The sequence below is a fragment of the Mustela putorius genome, unplaced genomic scaffold (assembly GCF_011764305.1).
Source record: "Mustela putorius furo isolate JIRA1106 unplaced genomic scaffold, ASM1176430v1.1 tig00001114_pilon_pilon_pilon, whole genome shotgun sequence".
In the NCBI taxonomy this organism is placed as follows: Eukaryota; Metazoa; Chordata; class Mammalia; order Carnivora; family Mustelidae; genus Mustela; species Mustela putorius.
Genome location: NW_025421575.1, coordinates 717,119 through 737,470, shown reverse-complemented (window position 1 = coordinate 737,470; position 20,352 = coordinate 717,119). Strand labels below are relative to the sequence as shown.

Sequence of the window (20,352 nt, the reverse complement as noted above, 5' to 3'; positions counted from 1 at the left end):
TCTCCTCGAATATTTTTTTTGGAACATTAAGCAAGGGATTGGTATTCTTTAAACGTTTCACCTATTACCATTAAAGTCATCTGTTCAAGGACTCTTTGGGACTTATATAGATTAATTACCATATGTATTTTTATAGGTCTATTCAGATTTTTCTTCTTGAGTCAGATTTGGTTGTGTCTTTTTATGTTTAATGTAATTAAACATACTGCTCATGTAGGACTGATGTCTGTTCTTTTCCAGTTTGTTTCCGTGTGTCTAAGAATTTTTGTTTCTCTGTTCATTTATTACTGCCTTCTTTTGTGTACCATTTTAATTCCTTTGTTTCTTGTACTGTATTTTCTAATACTCTTTTCATGGTTGCTCGGATATTTCAGGGAACATCTTACTTAAAATAATTGTTTTCAGATTAATATCAACTTAATTTCAATTGTGTACAAAATTAGCTCCACTATATCTTTGTTCCCTCCCCTCTTCTTTGTGCTGTTACTATTATGCAAATTACATCTGTATCTAATGTAAATACCTCAAGGTAATTTTCTAGTTACTTGTTTATGCTACTGTCTTCAAGTCAGAAATGAGCAAAAAATGTTACAAATAAAAATAGATTTTTTTTGTCTTTTAAATTTATGCAGTTACTTGTACTTGTCCTCTTTATTTTTCATGTATATATGAGTTACTGTCTAGTGTCCTTTCTTTGCTGCCTGTAGGACGCTTTTGTACCCCTTGAGGGCGTGTCTATTAGCACTGAATTCTTTTAACTTTTGTGTATCACGGAATGTCATTTCTCCTTCACTTCTCAAGGATAGTTTTGCTGGATACAGAATTCTCCGTCAACGGTCTTTTTCCTTCAGTAGTTTGAATATAATCATCCCACTATTTTCTGGTCTCTGTGGTTTATGAAAACTTACTTAAGATCCATTACATATGATGAGTTGTTTTTCTCTTGCTGCATTCAAGATTCTGAAGTCACTTTGACAATTTGGTTATTATGAGTCTAGATTTGATTTGAATGTCTTTGAGTTTATCCTTCTTGGCATATACTGATCTTCTTGCATAATGTATATAGATTAATACTTTTTCATCAGATTTGGCAAGTTTTGGCCATTAATCTATTCACATATTCTTTGTGTGCTCTTCTCACTTTTGTTTGACTTCCATTATATTTGTCATGTTTACTGAGTAATTCTTTTTCATTATTTTATAATAAATAAGAACATAAGGTTCTCTGTAGTACTGGCTGAATCTCATAAGTGGTGTTCTTGTTTAATTGTATGTTTAGTGTGTTTGATCAGGGGTGCCTGGGTGGCTTAGTAGGTTAAAGCCTCTGCCTTCAGCTCAGGTCATGATCTCAGGGTCCTGGGATCAAGTCCTTCATCAGGCTCTCTGCTCAGCAGGGAGCCTGCTCCCCCCCCCCTCTGCCTGCCTCTCTGCTTACTTGTGATCTCTGTCTGTCAAATAAATAAATAAAATCTTTTTAAAAGTGTGTTTGATCATAATTTACATTATTTTAAAGATTTTATTTATTTATTTGACAGAGACAGAGAGCACATATTTTATAATATATAAAATATATTGTTTTATCACATTGTGATTAGTGTGGTTGCTATTCTTTTGTACATGCCTAGTTCTTAATAACTGTAGTACAGCAAGTCCCTCATTCTTTAAAAAAAAATGGCTTTATTTTTATGTACTTATTCTTCCAGGAGACCTTTAGAAACAACTTGTCAAGTCCTCACCATGACTACCATTGGAATTGCAGTTGGAATGGCATTGAATGCGTAGATTTAATTTTTGGAGAGCTATCGTCTTTATAATCTCCTCATACATGAATGTGGTATGTTTCTCCTCTTATTTAGATTCTTTTTTTTTTAAAGATTCTATCCATTTATTTGACAGAAAGAGAGCCAGAGCACACAAGCAGGGGGAGTGGCAGGAAGAGAGGGAGTAGCAGGCTCCCCGCCAGGCAGGGAGCCTGATGTGAGGCTCAGTCCCAGGACTCCGGCATCATGACCCCAGCAGAAGGCAACTGCTTAACCAACTGAGCCACTCAGACTTGGGTGTATCTGTTCTAGATAATGTTATCTTCATTATTTTTCCTTAATTTCTGGAAGAAATAGATGTCCTAGGAACTGAGATTCTGTTCAAAAAGTACAGATGTCATCTGCATAGACTAGATTCTTCAGTATAAAAGATCATAACAAAATATATTTTTTATATGATGGTAACATTTCTTCCACGTGACCCTAGGAGTCTGCCTTATTTGTTTTGTATTAATTACAGAGATGATGTCTAATAATAGGGAAATTATGTAGTAGACCATTTGTTTTTAGTGCTGTCAGCATCCCTTTGATCCTCTTCTTTCCCATTTAGAAGTGCTTCCTCCATCCTGCAAGCTTCTGGGAACTCAGTGCCCATTGTGTACAGGATATGTACCCATTGAAGACCTTCATGCCCTCCAATATAAGGCTAACTGTGTTCTCACTACAGAAGTTTAGAATCAGAGAGGTAAGAGTCCTATTCCACTTGATGTTTTGTTTCAGTCTTAAGAGCAACTCTCTGAGAGGGAGCTAAAGAACATCCAGGATTCTCAGAGGGATTTGAACATGGATCCTATGAGAAGCATCATAGGAATTAGAGCTGTTTAGATTGTGGGAGACAACACGTCCAAAGTAAATAGTTTGATAATCTATTTACAGATCTTTTGTAGAGTCAGGGATAGTTGGTTTTTGCTGCTTTTGAAGGCAGTTCTAATGAATGGATAAACAGATATAAGAACTGTCCAAAGATATAAATATTCTCGGAAGTGGTACCTAATGGTCTCTGTGACCACTTGGAATGGAATTTGAAAATCTCCCTGCACTGTAATGAGAGAGAGGTTGGATTACATGCACTTAAAGGTCACATTTATTTCTGAGATTCTGACTATCTCAGTAAGGACAAATGAAACTGAGTACTTTCTGAGGCATCCCAGGGAGGTAGAATAAATTTGTTAAGGTAATTCACCTAATTAATGGCAGAGCATACTTCTCCAGTATATCTTAATCCACAATATATCTCCTCCAGTATATATTAATTTATAAGAGTAATTCCTTAAATTTGTATAGCACTTCATCATGTAGAAACCTATCACAAGCATGGTTTTATTTGACCCTCGTAAAAATTGGGTGAATTTGGAGGAACAGATTTCATATGTTTATTTTATAAGTGGAAAAACATGGGTTTAGAAACTCTGAGTTTCTCTAGGGTAAGAGGGCTCTGGGAGACCATTCAATACAATCTCCATATTTTGCGGTTGAGGAAACTGAATACCAGAATTAAAAACCAGTGTATTTTGTAGGTATTCTTTGATTTGTTTTGGAGGGAGGAGAAGGTCAGGCTAAATGATTTCCTGAGGGTACAGAAGGATTGTGTTGCTTTTATCCACCCTTTAGTATACACTTGATAAATGCCGACTCACCACATTAGATTAAATGTCATTTTAACAGGCATTGATCAGAGGCACTAGGGTTTAAGGAGAAAACTTAAGGCTTTAGGGAGCAGGTTGTGCAAGATACTTTGGGTCATGAGATCCTTCTTGGTAGCCCTGAAAACATTTGAAGTGTTTTCTGCTCCGGGTTTAAGGGACACCTGGGAAGCAGGGCATGAGAGAATGGGTTATGTTGTTAGTTTGCGATCAGTCTGGTATGGATGGGAATGAAGCCTCAGCCCCTGTCACGATCCTGGGAGCCACTAGTCACTCATGGGTGTATGACATAGGCTCAGCATGATGGCTCTCTTGAATATGGCATAGGTTGCAGATTTAGAACCTCAGAGATGGAGGGACCTTAAAAAACCTTATATCCAAACCAGCTGATTTCAGTTTGATCCTAATTTAGGTTCTTCTAAAATATACCCAACAATTGGCCTTTAATTTTTCCAGTAGAGCGGTACAATTAGCGACGGGAAGACCTTCAGCTTGTCTCTTCTTGGAAGACTTCTGTGCAGTATTGAGTGGAAATATATTTTTCTTCAGCTTCAACTTAATCAGCATATTTGTGTTGTACCCCAATTAAAAAATACTGCCTTATTGTTCTCTCTCCTGCACCTCTAGTTTCTTCTCTCTGCTGCCTTTTGAGCTGCGGCACTATGCTGGGAGATGGGACTATGGAGACGAATTTAGGCACAGTCCCTGCCCTCAGGTGTTCTCAGTCTAGTGAGAGGGTTCGACGTGTACACAGATAATTACAACAGTATGGTATGCTCTACAATAGAGGTATGTACAAGATACTATGGGGTTTAGAAGAGAAATCATTTGATTGAGTATAGAGATGCCAGAGGTTGGAGGAACTGATGCTTAAGTGGCTTAAAAGAAGTAACGCTAGACTAGGAAGAAGACAGGGAAGTACCTGTTAAACATAGGTGTGGACATTGGAGATAGAATGATGACATGGGGGACTACAAGTAGTTCCTAAAATTCAGACGTGGGCTGACACTAGGTCCTTACGTAGTATTCAATGAAATATGGATTTCATTTTGAGTGTTTAAGTAGGAGATGCTTTTTATGGTCACTCTGGCAGTATTCTAGAGTATGTTCTGGAAGATACTCAGAACTGGACAGGGAGATAAGTTAGTAGGTAAGATGATAAATTACCTAAGGCCAGAAGGAGTGGGAGTGGAGGAATGGAGCTAACCTCTTAATGAGAGGCTGTACAAACATGGACATAAGAGAACATGGGAAAACTAATAGAGGGGGCAATTAAGGCTCTCAGACTTTGGCAAATGTGCAATCACCTATCTCCATCCCTGGCCTTTATGAGAAATCCTCTCATGTTTTCTGGAAGAGCATTGCTGCTGTTTTCTTTTGAAACAGGGCTTGACTGTACTGTTTTTTGCAAGTTTCTTTTTGGGATGGCAGCTGTGTATGAAATGTTGAGTCTCAGAAGGACGTCTGAACAGCTGCAGACCTCTCATAGGATTACTTAGTTCCTGATCCTTCTCACCAGTAGCAATTCTCCCTCACTGCCACCTGTCACCCAAAGTCAGAGTGAGGCTCTCATCTCTCAGACCCCCTGAGGGAAGAGACAGCACTTATTGTTACTGTCTCAGTTCTGTTTTGCTTAGGGATTTTAGTGTTTATGCTTACCTCCCAGTAAAATACATTCAGTAATCAAAAATCTGTACATGCAGTATTCGTTTTCTCTTTTTTCAAAGCAATAGGAACATGTCCTTTGGAAAATTCTCCACCCAGGGCTCAGAGGAGTGACCTTGGGAATTCAAGGAATGGATCTCTTTGACTAGAACAATTAACAGGAAATTATATTTAATTAGACCTTAGGTATTTTCAGTGAACCCTGTGTAAGTAGCCATCCTAGAGGGTGGTAAGGGGAAGAAGGGATGGGAAAGAGAGCTCTGAGTAGGACAGCAAAGCAGAATAGTAAAAGTTTGGGCCTGGGGACTAAATAGCCTAGGCTCAGATCTGCTCTTACATTCACCGGTGTGGTGTCAAGCATGGTTTTTCACCTCTCTGGTACTTGACTTTCTCTTACGTAAAATAGGGGTAATAATCTTTTTTGCAATGATTTGGGGAGGGGGTGATCTCAATGATTTGTAAGGATTTATGGAATTGTTCGTGTAAATTGCTTGGAATGAGTCTGAAGTATGCGAAATACTGTATCAACTATAATTGCTGCTGCTGCTGCTGTTGACCATGAAAAGGATTAAAAGAAGATAGTTAAGAAGAGGTGCTTATTATATTTTACATTGTCAATGAGACTCTTGGGGTTCGAGAAAGAAAGGATAACAAACTGATGTGAAGGTTTTCAATGGTGTGCTAGTATGAAGTCAATTCGTCAATTCTCTGCCTTCTTTTTTCTTCTCTGCCAAATAGGTTGGGAAGCCAGATGAAGTTTGTCCATGCCCTGATCACTAATCTATTGCCTTTGCTCTTATTTCCAAATAGAAACCTGTTGAAAAGTTGTGTTACATCTGAATAAAGGTTACTCTAAAAATGTAGAAAAAATGCTTTGGAGTTGGTCAAAACTGGACTTGAAACCTGACTCAACTGCTTACTAGCTGTGTGATCTAAGGCATGTTTATTACTTAACCTCATTGAACCTCAGTTGCCTCATCTAATCATAATTAATTTGCAGGGTTTCTTTGAGGATATTTGTCAAGTGTATGTCATAAGCACTCTATAAATCATAGCTATCATTGTTAGTTTTTGGGATACTCACCATGTGACAGAGACAACAGCACGCCCTGGTGGCTGGGAGGACTGCATGGATCCATCCTCAACCTGGAGTTGTGCTCTTCTGAAGAAATCCTACTCGGATGGATATAATACAACCTGCTAAGTGTCCTAGCACTTATCAGGTTGTATTATCATTGTCCGTGTCTATGGCTCTCGTCTACCAGACTCTAAATTCCTTACAGGCAAGGACAGTGCCTTATTCATCTTTGTATTCGGTGCCTAATCCCGTGCACATTGTAGGCCTCATTAAATGTTTGTTGAATGAAAAACTGAATCATCAACAGACATTAATTGGGCGCCTGCTCTGTGATCTCCATGGGCTCAGCTTTTTCCCGCCAGTTGCCTACAACGTCCAAGCTGTCTTCAATATGCTTTCTCCTGAAGCTTACTCCTATCTTCTAATTCTTTTGTTGAGGACTTTTCTGTGTAGTGCAAGGAAAGCAAATATATTTACTTCATCTCAAGTACCATCTCCAACTGATTGAGAGTACCTGCCTTGATTGTGTTTATAAAAAGGATTCTGAAGCCAGGTCTCAGTTCAGTGTGAAAGAGCGTTATGACTAATAAGCAGTGTTTGCCAAGGGTGGGGGAGGGGGGCATAACAGCACAAGGGCCATATCTGTGTCTTATTTGATACTATGTTTTCCGTGAAATACTCTGTTTCTATGCCTGCATTTTAGTCTTGGCTACTTGCAGATGTTGCATGGCTGCCGCTGCCGCTGCCCCTACTACAGTTGCTGCTGGTTGCTCCCTGGGTAGGACCAAAGTGATCATTGATCAGAAACTTCATCCTCACAGTCTGGGGTTTGCTCCTGTGGCTGGTATTCACAGTTTCCCCTTTCAACTTTACCTCAGCTATCCCCTTACCTACCACACTGACAGGTAGGCTTCCCCTTTCCGTTCACCACCCAAAAGGCTCATATTTCTTTTCTTATTTCATATGAATAATTGTACTTGTTCCATGAGAAGCCTTCTTTCTGTTAGAAGATGTGACAACTAGAATACAAGTTAAACGATTCCATCAGGGCACTACAGTGAGTCATATAAGCTTCCCCTTTACTGTGGGAGAAAATTGCAGACTTTAGGGCAGGAAGAACTGAGAAGGGATGTGCGTTGTAGATGTGGGAGAGGAAGACGATAGCAGATGGAATAAGATCCTGGGAAACGATGTAGGTTGGGAGGGTGAAACCTGTGCCTCTAAAATAGGAATGGAGGGTTGATAGCCTTGGTTGAAAGGAGTTTACCTCCTCACTGGAGCGTAGGGATAGGAGTCAGGAAGAGTAGCTGAGAGGGTTGTTGAAGATTTTTAATTGCTGAGGTGAGTGATGGAGAGGAAGCTGACCCGGGACAGGATTATGGAGACAAACCAGAGTCTAAGGACTATTCGGGCCAAAAGGCTGGAGTGGGGCCTTTTGGTATGTTAAAGTGGGATACTATCATATTAAATGATAGATCATACATTCAGTTAAAGTGAGAAGCCAGTTTGAAACATGATTAGAAACTCAGGAAATTATAAAGTGGTCTTAGGCCACTGTCACAAGTAAATTTGATTGCCTAGGACCAGCCTTCATTGACTGAGGAGTGGACAGCTAGCAAGAGAAGGGTTACACAGAAATGAATTTGGAAATCCAGGCTATATGTGGAAGGCAGTTAGGTCAGAAGTGAGCTCAAAAGTCTGAATACAAACAGGACTTGGTGTGATCAAGATGGGTGTGGAATAGTTGGAAAATTGCAATAATAGGACCTGTAATCAGAGAGTAGATTTTTAGAGATTTCAAAACTGGAGTGGTCAAGATACTTGTGAAACTGGGATGTCAGATAGTCAGCTACATAAATACTGAAGTGAGCCAGGATTATAGCAGAAGCTGGACTGGGAACAAACACTGGGGGCCAGATAGAATAGGCTTTGGTGCCTGAGGAGTGGTTAGAGCTTGGCTCATGGCAGTGGTGCAGGTGCAAAAGAGGAAAGGATGTGGCGGGATAGTAGTAGGAGCCGCAAAAGACTGGCAGGGATTATTAGAAGTTACCAAAAAAAAATTTAATTTGCACGTTGCACTGTGGTGTTGGCTTGCAGAAGGCCCAGCTAAAACGATCCCCTCATTTACTGAGCTCCTGCTCTCTCCCTGGCACCTTGCTCTGTACTCTCCATTTACCCTCTTTGGGTCTATCACATACCAGGTGTGTGAGAGAATGAGCAGCGGTCCCAAGCAAGGACAGCTAGGGTAGCTGCTGGCCCTCAGAACTGATGGAATGCTGTGGCCACCTCAGCAGACTGGGCAGCTTGAAGTGGCATAAAAAGATTTCCTTAGGATCAGAATTTTCCCTTGACATTGACCTAACTTTATTACATGGTACAAGCTCGTGTTGGCTGTTCCATAATGTACTCTGACTTCCAAGCCTCTGAGTTGGGGAGTATGCTGGTACTGTCCTTTAAAAAACAAAAACAGGCACAACACTTGAAAAAACACACATATTGATTAACTCTTAAATAAGACAGTCTGGTTATCTATTTGAGCTTTTAAGATAAAGGATAGATCAAAGAAAGCTCACATCGATGGGTGAATAACAAAACCACTTTGGAAAACCACTCTGAGGTTAGGATTGTCCAGTTTAGTGGACTTACTATAGAGAACCACTGTGCTGTTGGGAAGGAGGGCTAGAAATTGAGGCAGAAAATGTCCCTTAGGACCCAGAAGGTCAAGTTTAGGAGAAGAGAGTCTCTCTCTGAACCCTGTGACATTGCATGTAGTCATTTTTCTTCAGTTACAGTCTTCACATGAGTTATGAAATTTCAATGAAGGTTTAGAGCCACTGTGATAGAGAGACCAGGCCCTCAGACAGCCCATCCCCTCCTTTTGGGGCTGCTTTATATTTATTCCTCAGGAGGATCTGGTAGAAGACTTCATGGGGGGAGAAGAAAAGGCAAGAAGCGGACAAGGACTACAGCCTGTCTTCATCTCAACTTCACAAAGCATGGTTCAGCAGAGGGATCATCCTCTTGAGACTCTCCAGACCACAGGTTGCTCCTTTCAGTTGCATGCTTAGCCCTCTCAGGTATTTTCTCTGTTCAGAAATTGTATTATATGTGTATATACGAACTATCACTTCCATAAAGAGTACTCCACATTCCCAGGGGGAAAAAAATCCCTAAAATAAGGTGTAAGGCTTGCTCTGTTAGGTTTCCAATTGTCAGAAATTGCTGGATTCCCCAATGCTGGGGTATAGGCCACCAGAGAAGAGTTTGGGTTTCAACAGCAAAGGACCCCAGCATCATGGAAGGAAGGCAGTCAGCTGACTTGAAAGTAACCCCCATCCCTGTACTTCATATTATTACTACTTTTTCCTTCTGCTCCTTGTCTAAGATACCACTGGCGACAGCAAACCAAAGCCATACTCTCTTCTCCCAATGGCACTTTTCTGGCCTGAGTGAATGCTGTTAGAAGTCACTCTTTCATTAGCACGTCCTTCCCATTTCTTAAGACCCAGATAGTCATGAATGCTAGAGTTGGCGTTGAATTTGCCCTACTTGGCCTCTGTGGTTGGGGAATACTAATGTTAATCAGCCTCATACCCACTCACTCCTGATTTCATGACAGATGCTAGAGAAGCTGTAGCCAAGGCTGGCAACCCTGTAGACCCCAGCTCCAGGATTTAATTGATGTCTCAGCTGGTTACAGAATACTGGTAGGAGGGCTTGCCTTAACCCAGCCCCCCTTCTGAGTTAGTCATCAGAAATCAGGACTTGTCTTAGGGCATATGTTACATAAGGACAGATACCTCAGGGATTAATAGTAAACAAGATTAGGAGTCCAAGTTACCTTTTCTCTCTCTTGGGGATGGGTGGCATAGGGTAAGTGGAAAGTCTTGTGACTTTCAAATATATTCCCAGTGATTCCTCAGGATACCCTGGGTCACACCATCTGCTATCTTATTCTGGGTATTGCCTTTCCTTCAGAGTTTTTCTAGTGCTCTTCTTGGCTCTCCCTAACCACCTTTCATTCCCTGCCCAACCCTGTTGGGTTTCAGCGGGTGTTTTGTTTTGTTCTTTTCCTTTCCCTTCCTCAGGCCACCTGTGACAGTCGTCACTTGGGGGGAGCCTTGTTGTGAATGAGTGAATGAAGCCTCAGTGAGTGAGTGGAGTGGCACTCATGTTTTTCTCTGAATATAAGGAGAGGGAAGGAGGCCATGAAATCCCATAATGGAGTAACAAAAATTTGACATTTTAGTAGATACTGGACCTAGAAGCCTACGTGAATGAGGGAAACAAACCTGAGAGATCTTGGATGTGACTGAATGAAGATAGGAGTGAACTCCTTATTACCCTTAGTAATGGAGGAAGAGGGGAAAAAGTGTGAGGGAGGTCATAAAATCCTTTATGTCCCCAGAGGAAGCCCTGAAATCAGCTTCATAAACCAGTGACTTTTTAAGGTGGATTAAAGATGAGTTGTTGCACTGCACTACTTCCGTTGCTGTTTGTGTTGAGAGTTGCTGTTCCAAGCCGTTTTCTCAGGTACAGCTGCCTTTGTGGAGACTCCTCTTGACCCCTATTGAGAAACAGCCCAGAACGAGGTTTGCAACTTAGAACTCTCTGGATCAGTGACAGAGTTTTAAAGGGGTCGAGGACAGAGGAGGTAGCACAAGTAATACCAGATATCTCAGGTATATATATATATATATATATATGGGATGGATGGGATAGAGGTGGAGAGCACAATGGTTTTAGGCAACTCCTAACACCTGGTGAGGCATAAGGAAACAGTACACTGAGAGGTCAGCCCTTCAGCATATTATTTGTCAATCTCCAGAGCATGATAGAATATCTAAAAGTTGTAAAAGATTCTTTCCTAGAAGAGATTCAGAAGAGGGGAACTTCCCGTTATGTAATGTGGGTATTACAGCTTTTAAAGAGTTCCCTACATAGGTCATGGAGATTGTTACTCATATCAGCCTGTGGGTGACCAGGCGAGTATTAACTTCGAGGTTTCATGCCCTTGGAGAGATCCTGCCACTCTCTTGCTTTGACAGGTGTTCATCTGCAGAATGAGTCCAGTACTTGAAGAAGTAAGAGGACAACAGGCATCAGGGGACAACAGTGTGGTCTTCTAACTGAAGATGGCAACAGAAAAGATCATGGACTTGGCTGGTTTGGGCTGGGCTTATTTGCTGTTTCAGAATTTAAAAAATACTTTTTTTTTTCTTGACAGTAAAAGTAACAGATGATCATTGTTGAAAAAGGTATAAATAAAAAAATCAAGAACACCTGTAATCTTACAACCCAGAAAACAACTCAACATTTGAGTGTTTCCTTTTGCCCTTTTAAAAAAGAATCTCTGTAACACAGTTTTTCACATTTTTATTTTAATTTCAGTTAGTAAACCTGCAGTGTTCTGTTCATTTCGGATGTACAATTTAAAAACAAAATTGACATCATATTGCATGTTTTCCATTTTTCTTTATTTGAAAATAACGTATTTCCATGTCATTACCATTCTTTGAAAACACAGTATTGGTACATGGTATTTCATAGGGATCTAACAAAATTTAGGTAGATAATTGAATGCTGCTGGACATTTTGCATATTACCAATTTTGCCTATAAAATTGTAATAAACATTGTATATTAATCACTGTGTACATTTCTAATTATTTCTTCCCAGTAAATTTCTGGAATTGGAACTACTGGGTTTGATGAGAGCAATATTAGGGCATCTGAAAGGTACTGTTGAATTGTCCTCAGTATAGTTGTAAAAATTCATTCCCGTCATTGGTGTATGTACGTGCACGTTTCTCCACACATTTCATCAAAATATGGCCTTTCCTCTCTTTTTATAAATCTTTGCTCATTTAATAGGTAAATGTAAGAGATTTATTGGTTGATTGATTTATATATTTAAGAGGGAGAGCATGTGCATGTGTTGGGGGAGGAGCAAGGGGAGAAGCAGTCTTCTTGCTCAGCAGGGAGCCGAATGCAGGGCTCGGGACCCTGGCATCATGACCTGGGCCAAAGGCAGACCCTTAACTGACTGAGCCACCCGGATGCCCCTGTTCTATGGGTTTTGACCTAAGGCAAAGCCAAGAGTTGAATATTAACCTACTGTGCCATGCAGGCACCCCTCACTGTTCTTTAAGTTTTTAAATTCCAGTTAACTTACATTGTTCTATCAGTTTCAGATGTGCAGTATAGTATGTACATATATATATATATGTGCTGTCACAACAGCGGCTGTGATACCAAAATCTCTCTTCTTTCTGGATAGCACCACCGGTAACTTGTCCTCTGGAATAGAAACTGGGATAGGAACATGGGTAGGGATACGCATAATCACAGCCAGCTTGAAGGCCGTGACATTCCAGCACTGGGAAAGATAGCAATTCTTAGTGCAATTCAACATATCATTCAGCTCGCTAGCATTTGTTACGAGGAAAAGGAACGGTGGCGAGACGCAAATGGGAGTGGGCTGATAAGTAATATTATTGGGACAAGACACATTAACTGTTGTCTCAAAGGTACTAGAGTCATTTTAAGAACAGTTGAGGAATTTGCCACCATTTAACATGGACACTGCTGAGATATCAGTACATGCTCCTAGCAAGTTACAGACCTGCCGTGCATCAAAGGAAGAGGAGGGATTGCCTTGCTTAGGATTTTGAAAGGAATAATTGTACCCTGAAAGGTATTATTTTTATAACTAGGAAAGCGTGGAGTGAATGTAAAGCTATGCATTTCATTGATGTAAACTGAGCGCAAGGTACTCTGACATCCAGACCACTCCGGTGGCCATACCCTGTTATTGGTGCACCTGAGGAACTTAAAGGGTTGATATGGCCCCGAGGCATTAATAGGTTTCACAGGGGCCAAACCCTGGATCACAGGTGGTCCCATTGAGGTATGTTTAGCAAGCCTTCATCTGGGAACCATGGAGCCGCCTTTTCCACTGTATTCAAAAAGGCCCGAGCAGTTTTTGCTTTTAGTGGAGTTTCATTGGCTTTCAGCAGGTCTTTTAAAGACCCTTCCAACCGCACTTTAGATACTTCAGATCCCATTATGAACACACAGACAACAGACGCGGACGTTAAAGACACTAACTAACACATTAACTTTTTACACACATATACTTCAGTCGACCTTTACTCCCCGCTTTACCGCGGAATTCCCACTTTTGAATATGGCCTTTACTCCCCACTTTACCGCGGAATTCCCACTTTTGAACGTGGCTAATGTCCCCGCTTACCTGCGGACCTTTACTCCCCGCTTTCCTGCAGATTACCTTGCAAGATTCCTTTATTTAGTTCCCGGGTTTCGGCACCATTTATCGCCCTCGACCCGCAAGGACGACATGAAGCCCCAGTTCAGATGTATCTTCTCTCTCTTTATTTCCGCAAGTCTACACACTTACATACGTTTACATGACCAATCAGCGAGCAGGGTACAGAAGGGAGCGAATCAGGCTGTGCAGGCCGTGCACCTAAATGAACAACTTTGCTAGCAACCAATGCTGTTTACTTCCTCTTTGGGCGTTCTGCTTAGTCTCACGAGGCAATCCTAACCTGGCAACTAGCCAGGCGCCATCTTTTAATGGTGGAGGCCACCCTGGCCAGGGGCCTGCCTCTGACACACTCCCCCTGCTTGTGTTCCCTCTCTTGATGTCTCTCTGTCAAATAAATAAAAATTCTTTAAAACTTTTTAAAATAAATATATATATATGTATTTTTTAAAAAAAAAACACATATACCAATCAACAGCATACAGAAGATTTAAACAACCCGACTCACCCAATGGAAATACTGTGCTTCTGCTTTGAAGAATTACAGAAATAATTCATCCAAAGCATTTGCAACAGGCACAAGAACTGGTTCTGCATTAGATCAGAAAGATTACTTACTAATTTAAAAAATTGGCATTATATGATTCATGCTGTCTTACCACACTGAAATTAAGTTATATATTAATAAAGGTAAATAAAACATCTACATATATTTCATAATTTAAAGCACATTTCTAAATACAGTACTTGGCTTTTTCTGATGGGATTATTTCACTTAGCATTATACTTTAGCTCCATCCATATTGCAAATGGCAACATTTCATTCTTTTTAATGGCTGAACAATATTCCATTGTGTATATATACCACTTTCGCTTATTCATCTCTGGATGGGCACTTGTTTCCATAAGCTTAGCTATTATAAATGCAATAAATGGGTGCACATACCTTTTGAATTAGTGTTTTCATTTGGGTAAATATCCAGTAGTGAGGGGCGCTTGGGTGGCTCAGTCAGTTAACCATCTGCCTTCGACTAAGGTCATGATCCCAGAGTCCTGGGATGGAGGCCATGTTCAGTTCCCTGTTCAGTTGGGAGTCCCTGCTCTCCCTCTGCTTGTCTCCCTAGCTTGTGTGTGCACACACTCTCTTTTTCTCTCTGAAATAAAATCTTTTTTAAAAAATACATCCAGGGGCGCCTGGGTGGCTTGGTGGGTTAAAGCCTCTGCCTTCAGCTCAGGTCATGATCCCAGGGTCCTGTGGTCAAGCCCTGAATTGCGCTCTCTGCTCAGCAGGGAGCCTGCTTCCTCCTCTCTCTCTCTCTCTGCCTGCTTCTCTGCCTACTTGTGATCTTTGCCTCTCAAATAAATAAGCAAAATCTTTAAAATACACACACACACACACACACACACATGCGCACACACAAACACATCCAGTAGTAGAATTACTGAATCATGTGGTAATTCTATTTTTAATTTTTTGAGGAACACCCAAACTTTTCCACAAAGGCTGCACCAGTTTGTTTTCCCATCAACAGTGCATAGGGTTATTTATATGGATCAAGTAAGAAATGAGGGACATCTTAAAATTTAATGATAATGAAAAAACATTAAAAACCTGTGAGATGGGGGGAGGAGTCAAGATGGCAGAGAAGTAGCAGGGTGAGATGACATCAGGTAGCGGGAGATCAGCTAGTTTATCAGACCATTCTGAACACCTACAAATCCAACAGGAGATTGAAGAGGAGAAGAGCAGCAATTCTACAAACAGAAAATCAACCACTTTCTGAAAGGTAGGACCTGTGGAGAAGTGAATCCAAAGTGACAGGAAGCTAGACCTCGGGGGGGGGAGGGGCTGGCTCCCAGCAACTGGCGGAGCAACGGAGCACAAAATCAGAACTTCTAAAAGTCTGCTCCACTGAGGGACATCGCTCCAGAGGCTAAGCAGGGGTGGAGTCCACGCGGGGACAGCGTGGTCTCAGGTCCCATGGGGTCACAGAAGGATCAGGAGTGCCTGTTGCAGAGCTCATGGGGAAGCCAGCTACAGAGACAGAGCTGAGGAGTGAGCTCTCAACTCGGGGTTACCTTCAACTGTCAATCTGTGGCACAGTCAGACCACTGCTCTTTAAGCAGGGACCCCACAAGTGGCAGATTCAGGAAGAACCCCCTGGAAGAGCAGCACAGATCTGCTGGGTTTGGAGACTCCAGGTGGGGCTGTGTGCCAGAGATAGAGACGCTTGGTCACAGGGTGAGCTCAGAGGGCAGCCAGAGGTCAGGGAGATGGGAGGCGCTTTTCTCCGAGGGCACACTGAGAAGTGTGGCCACAGCTCTCAGCTACTCTGGGCCCAGATTGGGAGGCTGCCATTTTCATTCCTGTCTTCCAGAGATCTACGGAAAGCAGAAAGCGTTCAGGGAACAAAAGCTCCCAAGAGCAAAACTGAGCAGATTACTTATCTGTAGCAAAGGTGGTGCACTTCCGCCTCAGGCAAAGACAGTTGAGAATCACTACAACAGGCCCCTCCCCCAGAAGATCAGCAAGAAATCCAGTCAAGACCAAGTTCACTTATCAAGGAGAACAGTGGAATTCCAGAGGAGGAGAAAGCAAAGCATGGAATTCATGGCTTTCTCCCCATGATTCTTTAGTCTTGCAAAGTTAATTAATTTTTTTAACTTTATTTTTTCTTATTCTAATTTTTTTAACTTTTACTCTTTCCTCTTGTAACATATTTAACTAGTTTATCTTAACAATATGTTTCATTAAAAAAATCTTTTTGAACCTTCATTATTTTTTTTTAATTTTAAAAATTTTTATTTTTTATACACATATATTTTTATCCCCAGGGGTACAGGTCCATGAATCGCCAGGTCCACACACCCCAGAGCACTCACCATAGCACACACACCCCCCAATGTCCATAACCCCACCCCCTTCTCCCAAGCCCCCTCCCCCCAGCAACCCTCAGTTTGTTTTGTGAAATTAAGAGTCACTTATGGTTTGTCTCCCTCCCAATCCCATCTTGTTTCATTTATTCTTCTCCTACCCACTTAAGCCCCCATGTTGCATCACCACTTCCTCATATCAGGGAGATCATACGATAGTTGTCTTTCTCCACTTGACTTATTTCGCTAAGCATGATACACTCTAGTTCCATCCATGTTGTCGCAAATGGCAAGATTTCATTTCTTTTGATGGCTGCATAATATTCCATTGTGTATATATACCACATCTTCTTTATCCACTCATCTGTTGATGGACATCTAGGTTCTTTCCATAGTTTGGCTATTGTGGACATGGCTGCTATAAACATTCGGGTGCACGTGCCCCTTTGGATCACTACGTTTGTATCTTTAGGGTAAATACCCAATAGTGCAATTGCTGGGTCATAGGGCAGTTCTATTTTCAACATTTTGAGGAACCTCCATGCTGTTTTCCAGAGTGGCTACACCAGCTTGCATTCCCACCAACAGTGTAGGAGGGTTCCCCTTTCTCCGCATCCTCGCCAGCATCTGTCATTTCCTGACTTGTTGATGTTAGCCATTCTGACTGGTGTGAGGTGATATCTCATTGTGGTTTTGATTTGTATTTCCCTGATGCCGAGTGATATGGAGCACTTTTTCATGTGTCTGTTGGCCATCTGGATGTCTTCTTTGCAGAAATGTCTGTTCATGTCCTCTGCCCATTTCTTGATTGGATTATTTGTTCTTTGGGTGTTGAGTTTGCTAAGTTCTTTATAGATTTTGGACACTAGTCCTTTATCTGATATGTCGTTTGCAAATATCTTCTCCCATTCTGTCAGTTGTCTTTTGATTTTGTTCACTGTTTCCTTTGCTGTGCAAAAGCTTTTGATCTTGATGAAATCCCAGTAATTCATTTTTGCCCTTGCTTCCCTTGCCTTTGGCGATGTTCCTAGGAAGATGTTGCTGCGGCTGAGGTCGAAGAGGTTGCTGCCTGTGTTCTCCTCAAGGATTTTGATGGATTCCTTTCTCACATTGAGGTCCTTCATCCATTTTGAGTCTATTTTTGTGTGAACCTTTATTATTATACTCATATTTTATCCTTCATTGTATCTAAGTTTATTTTTTGTATGCACATAGGGTTTTTTCTCCTAAAAAATTTTGGGATACAACTTCTTCTAATAGATCAAAATATACCCTTAAATCTAACACAGGGTTTTGTTCTAGTCTCCAGCCTGAGCAAATTCTCTCCACTTTCTTTTACATTCTTTTACGAACCAACTTATCAACTCCTTTTTTAGAATTTTTTTAAAAATTTTCATCTCTATAGTCATCTTCCATCCCTTCATCGTGTTTACCCTTATTTTGTGTGTGTGTGTGTGTGTGTATTTTTTTTTCTTTAAAATTTTGGGAGGTAGTTTCTTCTAAGAGACCAAAATACTCCCAAAATTAAGTTGGGTAGCCCTGTTCTGCTCACCAGTCTAATACATATATTTTTTTAATTTAAAAAAATATTTTTGGGGGGTGCCTAGGTGGCTCAGTGGGTGAAAGCCTCTGCCTTCAGCTCAGGTCATGATCCCAGGGTCCTGGGATCGAGCCCCACATCGGGCTGTCTGCTCAGCAGGTAGCCTGCTTTCTCCTCTCTCTCTGCCTGCTTCTCTGCCTACTTGTGAACTCTGTCTGTCAAATAAATAAATAAAAATCTTTAAAATATATATATTTTAACTTCTTTTTGCCCCCTTTCTTCCTCCCACAATTTGGGGTCTCTTCTGATTTGGTTAACACACCTTTTCCTGGTGTCTTTGCCACCCTTTTAGTATTTTATTCTCCTCTTCATATATTCTTATCTGAATAAAATGACAAGGTGGAAAAACTCACCACAAAAAAAAGAAAGAAAGAAAGAACAAGAGACAGTACCGAAGGCTAGGGACCTAATCAATATGGACATTGGTAAAATGTCAGATCTAGAGTTCCGAATGATGATTCTCAAGGTGCAAGGTGGGCTCAAAAAAGGCATGCATAAATATCTATGCCCCTAATATGGGAGCAGCTAACTATATAAGCCAATTAATAACAAAATCAAAGAAACATCAAAAATATGATAGTAGTAGGGGACTTTAACACCCTCCTCACTGAAATGGACAGATCATCCAAGCAAAAGATCAATAAGGAAATAGAGGCCTTAAATGACACACTGGACCCGATAGACATCATAGATATATTCAGAACATTCCATCCCAAAGCAAGAGAATACATATTCTTCTCTCTTGCACATAGAACATTCTCCAGAATAGATCACATCCTGGGTCACAAATCAGGTCTCAACTGGTATCAAGAGATTGGGATCATTCCCTGAATAGTTTTGGACCACAATGCTCTGAAGCTAGAACTCAATCACAAGAGGAAAGTTGGAAAGAACCCAAATATATGGAGGCTAAAGATCATCCTTCTAAAGAATAAATGGGTCAACCAGGAAATTAAAGAAGAATTGAAAAAATTAATGGAAACAAATGATAATGAAAACACAACTGTTCAAAATCTGTGGGACACAGCAAAGGCAGTCCTGAGAGGAAAATATATAGCAGTACAAGCCTTTCTCAAGAAATAAGAAAGGTCTCAAATACACAACCTAACCCTACACCTAAAGGAGCTGGAGAAAGAACAGCAAAGAAAGCCTAAGCCCAGCAGGAGAAGAGAAATAATAAAGATCAGAGCAGAAATCAATGAAATAGAAACCAAAAAAAAAAAAAAAAATAGAACAAATCAACAAAACTAGGAGCTGGTTCTTTGAAAGAATTAATAAGATTGATGAACCACTGGCCAAACTTATCAAAAGGAAAAGAGAAAGGACCCAAATAAATAAAATCATGAATGAAAGAAGAGAGATCACAACCAACACCAAAGAAATATAAACAATTATAAGAACATATGATGAGCAACTATACGCCAGCAAATTTGACAATCTGGAAGAAATGGATGCATTCCTAGAGATGTATAGTCTGCCAAAACTGAAGCAGGAAGAAGAGAAAACCTGAACAGACCCATAACCGGTAAGGAGATTGAAGCAGTCATATCAAAAATCTCCCAACAAACAAGAGCCCAGGGCCAGATGGCTTCCCAGGGGAATTCTACCAAATATTTAAAGAAGAATTAATACCTACTCTCCTGAAACTGTTCCAAAAAATAGAAATGGAACGAAAACATCCAAACTCATTTTATGAGGCCAGCATAACCTTGATCCCCAAACCAGGCAAAGATCCCATCAAAAAATAGAATTACAGACCAATACCCTTGATAAACACAGATCCAAAAATCTCACCAAAATACTAGCCAAAAGGATCCAACAGTACATAAAGGATTATTCACCACAACCAAGTGGGATTTATTCCAGGGATGCAAGGCTGGTTCAACATCCACAAATCAATCAATGTGATATAATACATTAATAAAAGAAAGAACAAGAACCATATGATACTCTCAATAGATGCTGAAAAAGCATTTGACAAAGTACAGCATCTTTTCTTGATCAAAAGTCTTCAAAGTGTAGGGAAAGAGGGTACACAACTCAATATCATCAAAGCCATCTATGAAAAACCCACAGCGAATATCATTCTCAATGGAGAAAAACAGAAAGCTTTTCCGCTAAGGTCAGGAACACGGCAGGGATGTCCATTATCACCACTGCTATTCAGCATAGTACTAGGAGTCCTAGCCTCACCAATCAGACAACAAAAAGAAATTAAAGGCATCCAAATTGGCAAAGAAGAAGTCAAACCATCACTCTTTGTAGATGATATGATACTTTACATGGAAAACCCAAAAGACTCCACTCCAAATCTGCTAGAACTTGTACAGAAATTCAGTAAAGTGTCAGGATATAAAATCAATGCACAGAAGTCAGTTGCATTTC

General features: G+C 40.7%; 1 long non-coding RNA gene across 10 annotated transcripts in view; it reads left to right on the top strand.

Moving 5' to 3' along the window:
- LOC123393978 overlaps positions 1-11,852 on the top strand; it is a 52,395-nt gene extending 40,543 nt beyond the window's left edge. For 6 of the 10 annotated variants that reach the window (XR_006608788.1, XR_006608783.1, XR_006608786.1 and 3 more), the window contains 4 exons: positions 1,704-1,834; positions 2,371-2,505; positions 4,091-9,283; positions 11,255-11,852. This is a non-coding gene — a long non-coding RNA (uncharacterized LOC123393978). Of the gene's footprint in view, positions 1-1,703; positions 1,835-2,370; positions 2,506-4,090; positions 10,799-11,254 lie in introns of all 10 variants that reach the window. The other 4 variants (XR_006608789.1, XR_006608787.1, XR_006608782.1 and 1 more) reach the window with 4 other exon arrangements.
- The last annotated feature ends 8,500 nt before the right edge of the window (positions 11,853-20,352 follow it).